This window comes from Bombus vosnesenskii, unplaced genomic scaffold (assembly GCF_011952255.1).
Source record: "Bombus vosnesenskii isolate JDL3184/JDL3185 unplaced genomic scaffold, Bvos_JDL3184-5_v1.1 scf7180000013883, whole genome shotgun sequence".
Lineage (NCBI taxonomy): Eukaryota > Metazoa > Arthropoda > Insecta > Hymenoptera > Apidae > Bombus > Bombus vosnesenskii.
The window spans coordinates 1447447-1459730 of record NW_022883264.1 but is presented as its reverse complement, the minus strand read 5'-3'; the positions used below and the strand labels follow the sequence as shown (position 1 = coordinate 1459730).

The following is a 12284-nucleotide window of genomic DNA, read 5'->3' as shown; positions in this document are numbered from 1 at the left end:
TTCGCGCCTTTGGAGATTCGAGGATTGTTGACTCGCCGCAACGACTTCGACTCGAAAGGAAAAACAAAGCGGACAAGTCGAACGTTCTCTGTTAAACGCTATATCTAGTAGATAATATAAGGAATATATATATATTATATATAAAGGAATATACATTTGCAACGCGTGTCTAAGGGAGGATCGAAGGAGGGTGGATTTTCATTGTTGGAAAATGTTTTGGTTGCCCCGTTGGTAACCCTATCCGGTACCAGGGCCAACACCGTGCCGCGCTGGCGTCGCTGCTGCCGTTTATCTCACGAAACTCCATTACCGACGTTTTCTCTGAATTCCGCGCTAAGCAGACGCGAGAGTACCGTGAGCTTGACGCAATGAAATTTGAACGCGCGGTGCGACGCCTCTTTCGTCCTTCTCTGCTCTCGCATTGTCCCTCTTTCTCTTTATTTCTGTCTCTTTTTGGCTTGCGCTTGGCTCGCCGCTCTCCTTCTTTCTCTACGGTAGTTCCATCGGCACGGTCTCTCCGTCTTTGTTTTATTCCTGTTTTCCTCTTTATCGTTCGAGGGCCAGGAGTGGGGATAGACGCCTATCGTGTTGGACGAAGGGGCGTGGTGTGAAGGGAGGGAAGGCACGAAACGTGGCAACGCTACACGACCGTGCCACCAGCAATAGCGTGGATGTGTATCGGCAACGCAGCAGTGACTCAGCACCGGGTAGCAGCGCTGTTGCTGCTGATGGTACTGGTGCGCTACGCTTTGCGTCGGCTACGTGATATAAGACAACGTCAATGTAGAGCTTTTACAACTCGGTTTTGTAACTCGATTCTGTATGAATACCAGACCAGGCGTCGTTTGCCCACGGTGTCACGGCGCGACGTCGGAGATACGCTGACGGCGACGTGTTTGCCAACCGAGTCCACTTTCGTGGAACACGTGCCGAAAACAACGCGTATCGAGCAGCCCAGAAATCAATTCGAATTACGAATCGATGGATGCAACGTTAACGATTCCTCTGAAATGAAAATCGCAGTCCCGAATCTACCACGATGAAATGAATATATATATCGCTATCGAAAATAGTTGCTCTGCGAATTCACGAGTATTCTTCGTAACGAGGCATGTATACGTAATTTTTGAAATACATAAAATGACATTATAAATTCATCGGCCTGATGACTTTAAATATCTTTTGCCTTAATGTAGTCGAAATAACTGGGACGAGTATCCTAGTACGGTAGTGTCGAAACTTTAAACGAAAAGGTATATTTATCCTATTTTTAGTACTTGGAAATAATACCGCTGGAAAATGGAGCTTAAGTGCCAAGGCGGTGCGATATCAGCAGCCGATAAAGCAGAGACGCGAGAATAGTTTTAGATGAAGACGTTCTCGTGGCCAGTGGCCAGTGGTTTTGTTATATCGCGGCGGTGTTTAGAATTTCGTGCGAGCGAGCCCCGGGAGCTCGTTGTCTGCGCCGATGACGAAACCAAGGCACACGAGGAGAGAACTCTGGACTGAAATCTGACTTGGTGGGAGCGGCCGAAGGCCGACGTTTTGTAACAACGAACATACTGGGCTGCGGAACGCCTACGACGAAATTTCGGCGCTGCTCACGGTTAGATTAAGCAACCTTTTCTTTTATATTTACGGTATCTCTTCTTCACGCTTCTACAATTTTAACGTAATTCTTTTCGTAACGATTCTACGTAACCATCGTCTTTTCACGCGAACGTACTTCTAAACTGGTCTTACGTATCGTAGATTCTTTTCTTTACGTTAAGAATGTAGTATATAATATACGATGTAGGTTATGACAAAATGGCGGAAGAGATACGAAATTCCGCTCTAATTCAACATTATTGGGACTCTTGTATTTGAATGTAGTTTTTCTTTGATATAAAATACGTATTTCGGTAAATTACTTGGAACGAGAAATTCTCTATTGCAAACTACCGGGCAGATATAACATCAGAGCTCTACCGATCTCAAGAGAAGCTACGAATTTTCCGTACTTCTCTCGGAAATCGATGTAAGCTGACGCCAAATATAATTACAGTTCGTACATTAAATTTTCAAACGGTTCGGAAAGTCTAGCGGCCGTTCTCAATAGCATACTCCGGATTACTTCGGTTCAGCACTACTACATTTTCCGTTTCGAGATCTATCCATTCGATAACATTTTATCTCAGAGTTTTGAAGAGAGTATCTTACGATTTATTCAAAATTGCAAGGTCTCTCGTTGCTTTTGTTTCTCGTGTATCTTTAAAATCATTAAAAATCGAAGAGCATTCGATGCCTGTTGTATCATTGAGGACAATTTAAAGAGCATCGCGTATCAATGTATGGCTCAATAGGACGGTGAATCGAATGCGTGTGGCCATTAATGGCCGCTGTTTAATACTTTTCGATTCCACGCACAAATAAAACTCTATTACCGCTGCAAACACGGTACACATGATAAAATACAACGAGAAATAAAGCAGCGGTGAAAATAGAAGTATATAGAGAAATAGAAGAGACATGGCGTAACGAGAGAATAGGATGGACATAATATATAGTGGGAGCGTTTGCGCGGGAATGAGAAAGAGCGAGAGAGACGCACGAGCCTCGTATAAATTCGTGCTTTCTGTCTCGCTCGCACAGGCGAGATCTATACTGCAAACAAAATCGTGGGATCGCGAGAAAAGCTGGGAATAGAAGGTAGCTGCAATATCGGCGATACGTCAGGATGTCGAAGAGGGAACCAATCGTTTCTGGCGGAATTGGGCTCATAGTGCGCGCATATGCATCCGTGAAGGGAACTGTTTACCGACCGCGATTCGGTGAACGCGGAAAGTTCCCCAAAGAGGACCGTCGTAAGGCACCTGGGCTCGACGTACATGAGAATACGAAAATAGTGCGAGGCGCTGTATGAAACACGCCACTGACATGCTAATTATGTTTCCGACGCCGGGATATATTTCTGAATCGATTCCCTCGGAACTGCCGCTAGTTGCCTACGTTCTCAATCTAATAATTTCATTTTCACGAGGCATCGCCTTCTTGCAAGTAGGAAGAATCTTGAAATATATAGAAATAAGGGAAACACTTTCGAGATGTCTCTGGGTTCTCATTTCCGATTCTGATTACAGCGGAAATAGTTGGAAGATTCGTTCGCGTCTTCGTCGTTCCTTTTTATTTTTATTTCTAGCCAATAAAATTTCCATTCTGTCCTTATCAATTTCGTTGGAGAGCGCGATACGTCCGCGCAGAATTCATCGATTACCCGGCAATAAACGATATCTAATCGGTGAAAACAATTTAAAAATAAGCGACGATGGAACGTCGATGTTGCACACTTTATGATCGTTGAAATCGTAAAAATACGTTCAACCATGAATTCGTTTTGTCGATCGTTTCCTTTATTATTTCCTTACGCCGTGTTGGTCGATCGTTTTCTTTAACATCGCCAGTCTAAACCTTCGACTACAAACTTTTTCACGGCTTCTTCTGCGCGATGTTCCACTGAACTCGTTTCAGTTTTGTGCTTTTTACCGTGGCCTCGTTATTTATAGCGAGACGGCCGCTATAGTGCGTTGATCTAAGCACAGCGAGGACGTTCGCGGTTATCGCGAAACTGTTCTTCGAGAACAGCAATCACCGTCCAGTAAATAAGCGTGAACAAGCCGAGATAGGTGGAATGCACTCGAGTTGAATTTTGCGGGCGGACCAGCATACGAGAGAGAAGAAAGTGACAAGGATGTCTCTTAGCCGTTGACGCGACCCATGCAAACTTGTCGCAGCTTAATGCACACACAGTTGCTTTTTCGCTGCTTCTTTTTATTCCTCCACGGTTATGTGCTCCACATACGAGTTAGCACGAGTTGTCTCTTTCACTTTGCCTTGATCTCTAACCGAGCTAGACGCCGCGAAGCCACGCGTTCTTCCAGCTTTTTCAACTTTCATTAAGGATACTCGTTTAAATATATATACAGGGTGGTACAAGTGGAAAGGGGGTGATTCTACGCGAAAAAAAGAAATCGAAAATATAGAATAAAAATTATTTTCTTTCTTTTTTTAATTTCTTCATCGAGACAACGATCTACAGTGAGATCCGTTATAACGAGACGCGATAAAGTGCACGCGTACCCAGCTAAAATTCAAAGTCGATTTTCTCGAAAACAAAGCCTCGCACGAAAAACTTTTATTCTATATTTTCGACTTCTTTTTTCGCGTAGAATCACCCCCTTTCCGCTTGTACCACTAGTTATCAAACATCCTGTATATATATATAGGGTGTTTTTTGTATATAAAGAGATGTACACATTTTGCGGGGTTATACATCTCCTGGAAAAACATTTTTGTTTTTTATTTGGAAGAATCTTACGATCAATTCTCATTGAGAATTATAAATAAATTATTCTGGCGTGCTACTATAACGTGAATAATAAATATTCATCTAATCTAATGATCCTGGAAAGTTGAAGTAAAAATTGTTCAATCTACGTAGGCACAAGATATTGTTTTTCGTACATTTCTTAAGCTCGAGGAAAATACGAAAGAATATTCTCATTGTGAGACGCGCGACGAATAATTAAAAATGTACCTGGTGTTTACTTTCAAATCGACCGAAGATACGTTAAATACTTTTGCCAACGAAAAAGCTTGCACACGGAGAGGACTGTAAAATTGGAAACGCCCAAAGTCGTAGAGTTTATTTTTTTCGTCAATCACAGTGTACGTATTAAGGGCGTGTTAAGATTCTTGTTTTACCAGATCGTTTAGGGACAAGTGTATGGCAGAGTGTAGCTGTTACGATTTTTCTTTTTTCCTTTTTTTGCATCGCACGAGGACACGACGAGGGCAAGATATTGGCTTTTTATTCTCATAGATGTCCGATAGTGGCCGGTACAAGAGTCACTTAATTACCCGAGCGAGAAGTAGATCCGCTTTAAGGGACGTGATATCGAACTTTTTCGTTCCTGTCTAAGCAAAGAATCAAATATTTAGTTAGTAAAATTGAAGTCGTAAAAAGTGTTCATTCGTATGGAATCATCTATATTATAATCTTTTAATGGAGGAATCGATAAAGCAAATGGATCGTAAAACCACACCTGTTATCGTGTACTTGAAGAACGTACTGATAGTAGAAAGTGCAAGAGATACGAGATCCATCGACTTGTATTTCAATCTACACCACGATCTTCGTAATACAATTCATCTTTCGTTTACGCGTCGGTCGTTTGGTACGCGTAATATACAGGGCGATGAAAAGGTCTGAGAAATCCAACACTTTATGAATCTTTGCTTTTCATTGAGGGAAGCAAAAAACATAAACGCAATTAACGCATCTACGTTCTTCTGTAATCAATTCTGTTGCCATGTATTTATGTTAAATTACATTGAACACACGCTACGCTAGAAACACGTTGTATCAAAGACGATGCGTATAGCATACGGTACGCTATTTTAAAAATACACAACCCGCCATACGATGTGTATGAAAAATACGTACGTGCACTGTGCGCAATTAGTATCGTCGTTGCACGCAGTTCCGCTAACCGTGAACAGAATTTCGCGAATTTGAAGAAAAACGAAGGGCAAGTAAGAAGCAAGAATCCTAGCCTCTGGCGGAAAGCGAAACGTTGGCTGAGAGTGCACACGAAGGGACAGCTGTGCAGACGTACATGTGGTGGGCCTCTTCCAACATCAGGCCCCACTCTGTCGTTTGCCTTTTGCCCACGCTATAGCACGGATGGCACGACACTATAGCTGTTTCCGGTATGCTCGTCCTTTGTACGCTTTCGAGCGGCTGTTTCCACAGACTCGCACGGTCGATCCTTCGTTTCTTGCAATCTCAAATTTTTCAAACTGTCGAATGTTCCGCGTGCTGTCGTATAATCTTCGCACAATACGCTTTCCGTGCTTTTTGTTAATATTTGTCTTCTGGCTTTTCCATCGATATCGCATATTTACGCTTGCAGAAGCAACAGCCAGTGAGAAGTTTGCGCAAGCAAGCAGAAAGGGATACGGAAATCAGATAAAGGATTAATTATCGTTATTTTAATTGCGACGTTTCGCTGTAACATCCAGCGGCCGAGAGGTCTTCTCAAATGAGGGAAATACGTATGTTAATATTTGGCGTTAATTAGGTGCTGGAATTGGGAGGTTTTATGGCGTGTTAATCTGGAAGGAAGCAGCGAGGAATGTTTTATACCAACTAATTCTCCTTTTTATTCCTAACAGCTAGCTTGATAGTTGCAAGTCAGAAGAGCCTCATATTCTGCTCTATTTCTATGCGCGGCTGTTTCTCCTAAGACTGCGAAGTAATTTTTCTTCCCTCGAAACGAGCGAGCCTTCTCGACCTCTGATCTGTCGATGATATTAAACGCAGTATCCGGTTAAATACAGTTTCCATTCTAACAGTCAAAATCAATGAGAAAATCAGATACTCGGAATAAAACAGCAAATGTGGTAGCATTCGCGTTAGAACTTTAACATTTCCCTGGTCGTCGTATCTTCCACCTTTCTACAAATCTACAGAATTGAAATCTACAGACTGTGAACACAGAATTGCAGTATCCGTAACGCGCTACGATAAATCATCGTTAGGCCTTTAAATGGCTTGAAATAGTTGGTCCTAAGATATCAAACGCATCGGTGCTCGATCAACTCGTACGACCAGCCAACCCTCTAATTATTTCAACCTACGTCCACGTGCACGCGTCCTTGTACACATTCGGTATCGCGTCGGTCGATAATTATTCGACACTCGAGTAACCTTGGCTCTGCTGCAGCAACAAGCCTGCTTCTTGTACAGCCAAATTGCAGATTCTTATCTCGTCTTGCCAATCAATCGTCGATTGATGCGGAGAGAGGGCGAAGTAGACGGAGCGAGAGGAACGCGGGGCAAAACGAAGTGCAACAGGAAGAACGTTAATGCACTTATACCTGAAGTATATGTGTACACACGAGGCTCGTCCAGCCGGCTGTTTCACGCAGCTGCTCGACGCTGGCGGCGAGCTGTCCGCTCGGCTGCGACGCGTCCCGACGCTCCCTCGGCCGTCGAACACGCATAAGCGCGCGTCTCGCTCGAGGAACGCCAGGGGTTCGTTAATTGCGTTAATATAATTACGAACTCTCGTAAGAAGATAACGCGATGATTAATTTTATTGTTTGGTGTTTTACTTTAATTAAAGATTATTCCTTTAATTACGCTGGCTTGTTAGGGAAGAATTCCCGGCGACCTTGGCAAACCAGTCTAACGAGAGAATGGAATTTTGGATTCGTTATGGGAGTTTTCTAAGCGGCTACTGTACCCTCACTTTATGACACTTTATGACCGCATGAAAACATACTTCTTAGTTTCCTATTTTCTTTCATACTTCCCTATTCCTATTTTCGTAGTTAATAAGTTAAAACTAATTTTCTCAATGTACTGTACGTATTAATTTCAATCCAATGTATCCTACTATTATTATTAATTGGATATAGAACGCTGCTATATAATATTGATAGTTCAAGAAAGTATTAGAGCAGTGAAAATTATAGAGTTTTTAAGAAACAGGACGACAGAAGCAGGGCAGAATCGCAACAGACGGACATTGCAAAAGTGTCTTTTGCTCCGCCTCCAAGGGTTTGCACCCCCCTAAATGTTCTCAAAATTTCCTAAGGAATTATACCTGGCTTTATACCCGAGCAAATTTTATGACCGCATGAAAACATAGTTCTTAGTTTCCTATTTTCTTTCATACTTCCCTATTCCTATTTTCGTAGTTAATAAGTTAAAACTAATTTTCTCAATGTACTGTACGTATTAATTTCAATTCAGTGTATCCTACTATTATTATTAATTGGATATAGAACGCTGCTATATAATATTGATAGTTCAAGAAAAGTATTAAAGCAGTGAAAATTATAGAGTTGTAAGAAAGAGGACGACAGAAGCAGGACAGAATCGCAACAGACGGACATTGCAAAAATGTCTTTTGCTCCGCCTCCAAGGGTTTGCACCCCTCTCAATGTTTCCAAAATTTCTTAAGGAATTATACCTGGCTTTATACCCCAGCAAATTTTATGACCGCATGAAAACATACTTCTTAGTTTCCTACTTTCTTTCATACTTCCCTATTCCTATTTTCGTAGTTAATAAGTTAAAACTAATTTTCTCAATGTACTGTACGTATTAATTTCAATCCAATGTATCCTACTATTATTATTAATTGGATATAGAACGCTGCTATATAATATTGATAGTTCAAGAAAAGTATTAAAGCAGTGAAAATTATAGAGTTTTAAGAAACAGGACGACAGAAGCAGGACAGAATCGCAACAGAGGGTACAATAGCAAATTCCTCAGGCTACGAATCCTACAGCGTGTCTTTTATGGCAATTCTTCGATTCGCCGTTGTACACTGACCGCCGGACAAGCGTTCACCTTCTCATTGCCTTTTCGCTTCCGACGGATTTAGGGAACGAGTTTAACCTTCGTCGAGCTTCCGCGAAAAGCATTGCTGGCAGATCAGCCGATATATTTTCCTATTCGACTGGTAATTTCTACGCGTTTGTAACGCGCAAGCAGACGTACGACTGAGGGTAAGGAGATCTATTATACCGTGTAATATCACGCTCAATTATTTACGTTAACGAGGACACGCGGAGAGATTAGCAACAGGTTTATTTCGAATACTCGAATCAATGGAAAGTTTCATTTAAAACGAGATCTCGCCGGATAAAAGAGAAATTATCCTTTTGCGATGCTTAATTACCGGCTAATTAATTAGCTATTTAAGTACCGCGGCTAATTAAAGAGGATGAAATTGTTTCATCTTACGACCAGTACGTAGACAGTGCGTAGACAAATTTTCTATTCTGCTTCGACTTTTAGAAACTCGTCATTTTTCCCCATCGATTGTATATTCGCGCGAAATTATATCATCCGCTGTTCGATACGATTCATATTTCTTTTATTTGCGCTAGAACCCGCCGTTCATCGCAGTGAACAACGCGAAGATAACATTTACATGCATGCGAATCACCTTCGCACGCAAAGTAAAGTTGAGCACCGTAACGGGGTTAAAAGCGTGACCATAGTGATAACACTGCCATAACTAATAAATATTTATACGGTTAGAACCATAGACGATCCATATTTCATATTATACAATTTCTCATTACGAACTGCATACTAAACGACATTTTATTTCCTACGAAACTATTACACGCCAATAACCATGCGAAAGGATCGATCATTTAAATCATCTTCTGTCGCTCTGCAAGCGTAAGATTATAACGACGATCAGGATAACGCGTAATGTTGATACATTTGTCTTGGAAGCTTCTCGTGATGCGTTTTGTAAAATTGCATTTTATTATGTGTATTATTATTTATATTTTATATTCTATTATTATATGTATATATAGGGTGGTTGGTAACTGGTGGTACAAGCGGAAAGGGGGTGATTCTACGCGAAAAAAGACGTCGAAAATATAGAATAACAATTTTTCGTTCGAGGCTTTGTTTTCGAGAAAATCGACTTTGAATTTACGCTCGGTACGCGTCCACTTTATCGCGTCTCGTTGTAACGGATCTCACTGTAGATCGTTGTCTCGATTAACGTTATTTTTCTAATTTTTAAAGTTTTTAAATTTTCAAATTTTTATTCTATATTTTCGACTTCTTTTTTCACGTAGAATTCACCCCCTTTCCGCTTGTACCACCAGTTACCAACCACCCTGTATATTAAATATTGTTTTGGATAAAACAATTTCTAAATTCGGTGCTTCGAAGACGCAAAGTTGATATACGGAATTAATAAAATAATTACAACATCGATATTCTTCGTTTATACGTTCAGCTATGCTGTGTTTCCCAAACTTACATTTGCGGTTTGTTCCGTATATTAGTAACACCCAGTATATGCTAGAAATTTTCGAAACCATTCTCGTTGGATTATTTACGTTCAATATTAGCTTCGTCGATGTTCCGAGTCTTCAAAAAATCTGAGCAAATTCTGCAATGCTCGTTGTCTATGTTTGACAATTATTTATTAAGTCAAAGATTGGAAATATTTTTGATGGTAATAGAAAAATTCCTTTCTTCCCTTTTGTGTAGGTCTCTAGGAAAAACTAGAAACATTTCTTAGAATTCTTTCGGGAAGTTCGGTGTATAAATTTGGAAAGACGTTTCCTGAAGATCGATAAGGCAAGTGAATCGATAAATTAAATTAATACATCGGGTTGATCGGGAAGTTGAAAGCGAGATCGAAGGAAAATTCAGAAGCAACGCACGTTCGTGGGATTAGCATTTCATTCTTCCGTTGAATAGCCTCGTCATTCTGCCGGAAATCTTTTCTCCATTTTTTAATAGAGACACATTCGCCCCAGATTTCTAACGTATTCGATTGCGTGGCACGAACAAAATTCACAACAACCAGAATAAACGACAATCTTGCGAATAGAAGAATATTCCAGTCGAGGTTCAACGTTTATTAAAAAAAAAAAAAAAAACCAAAAAATTCTCTTTTCTCTGTCTCTTGACAATTTCTCTTCCATATCGAACGTTTGCTTGCTGAATATTTATCTTTCAATGAGAAAAACGACCCATTCGGGCGTCTTGCGTTCCTCTGTCTGATAAAATATCCTAATAAACGATGCTCTTCTATCGTAGTGAAACATAAAGGAGAATTTAATATCCGCTACCTTAGACACGCTACGAACTTTCTAAATATGTAACTTAATATTTGTTTTCCATCCCTTGCTGCGCATATTTCGTACAATTACGCTCATTATACCCGCGTAATAATGCTGGCCCCCAAGTAGCATAACTCATTCCTCGGGCGAATGCCACCTGGCTAACGGCAGCGAAAAAATGTCTTTTAGAATGCGTTTGCTTATCTGAAACGTCGGCGATGTACAGGACGATACGATGTTCCAAATATAATTCCAACGCGGCACAGGGAAGTCCACGTCGGATCGCACCTTCCTGTTGCGTCACGCATGCCAACGCATAACAGTACTGCGTACTTACAGTCTGCCAGTGAGTACATAAACGCACCGCTGTTTCAGAACATCGTCGATACACCTACGTGTAGGTAATATCGTGTTCGATGCCGGATACAAACATCTGGGATAGTGATCGGCGATCTCGCATGATTTAACAGTAGCCAACGTCACCAGGTCTGGTCAGGCGACCAGTTTCCAAATTTCATCCAAAATTCTGCGTTCGTCGTTATTTATTTTGTAGCTGTAACTTCACGTAAATTGCTGTATTATTAGCCATATGAAAACCTACTAATTCCAACGTGGAAATCCTTCGACGATTCGGATCAAAAACTCTAAGATTCTTAAAAGGTGCACCTTGCTATGTTACTAACGAAACGATACATCGCGACCTTGAGATACCCACAGTTAAAGAAGAAATATGCAAATTGAGTAATAGACATAACGTAGGAATTAACAAGCACCGAAACTTACTAATTATCCAATTACTCGACACGATGGATCAGATCCGCAGACTAAAAGGACACCCTCTAGATTTAATCATTGGATTCAGCTACGATCAAACATACGATAATTATTTATTATTATCGAGGATAATTTATTTATAATTCTCAATTAGTCGGTTTCTCAGCTTTTGTTGATATTGGCAACTAAGTGATTGCGGGTTTTGTCGATACCACTTAATGACAAAACCCGCAATCACTTAGTTGCCAAGCCAATACAAGAATCTGCGTGAAGTTGGACGAACGAAAGGAACAACATTGCGAATGTAGAATTTTAAATGAAATGGAACGTAGGCGATGGTTTGTCCGGGTGTTAAGTCAGACAGGAAGCATTTGCTGCTTGGTTTATTATTAAATATCTTCTCGTTAGTTGTTAAAATATCTTTTGTAGAATATGTTGCAGGCTTCGGTGCTAATTCAGTTAAATGATAAAACGTCAGATACCTAGCGAATTAAATCGATGTAACGAGGAATTATCAAAGAGATAATAAACTGGCGTAGGCGATGGCTTTTTCTGAATAGTTTATTACATATAGGAATTATTTATTAAAATATCCCCGGCAGCATATTATCGAATAGTGCGTTTGGAATTCATGTAACGCGAGATTATTAAATTAATAATAAATTTGCGTAAGTTCTATTGTTTCCTGAATATCGCACATTAACATAGTCAGGCAATTACACAGCAGCTAACTTATTAGCATATTTCTTCTCATAAGTCGCGACAATACGTACTTATATTATGCACTATTTATTACGTTAATAATAATTGCACATTGTAAGTAAACGTTAGATATCGATTTGCATGGA

At 40.5% G+C, this 12284-nt stretch overlaps 1 long non-coding RNA gene across 1 annotated transcript in view; it reads left to right on the top strand.

The window, feature by feature from the left end:
• The window catches only part of LOC117239065, a 112355-nt gene that overhangs the window by 64077 nt on the left and 35994 nt on the right, over positions 1-12284 (top strand). The gene's annotated exons all lie outside the window — the stretch shown is intronic.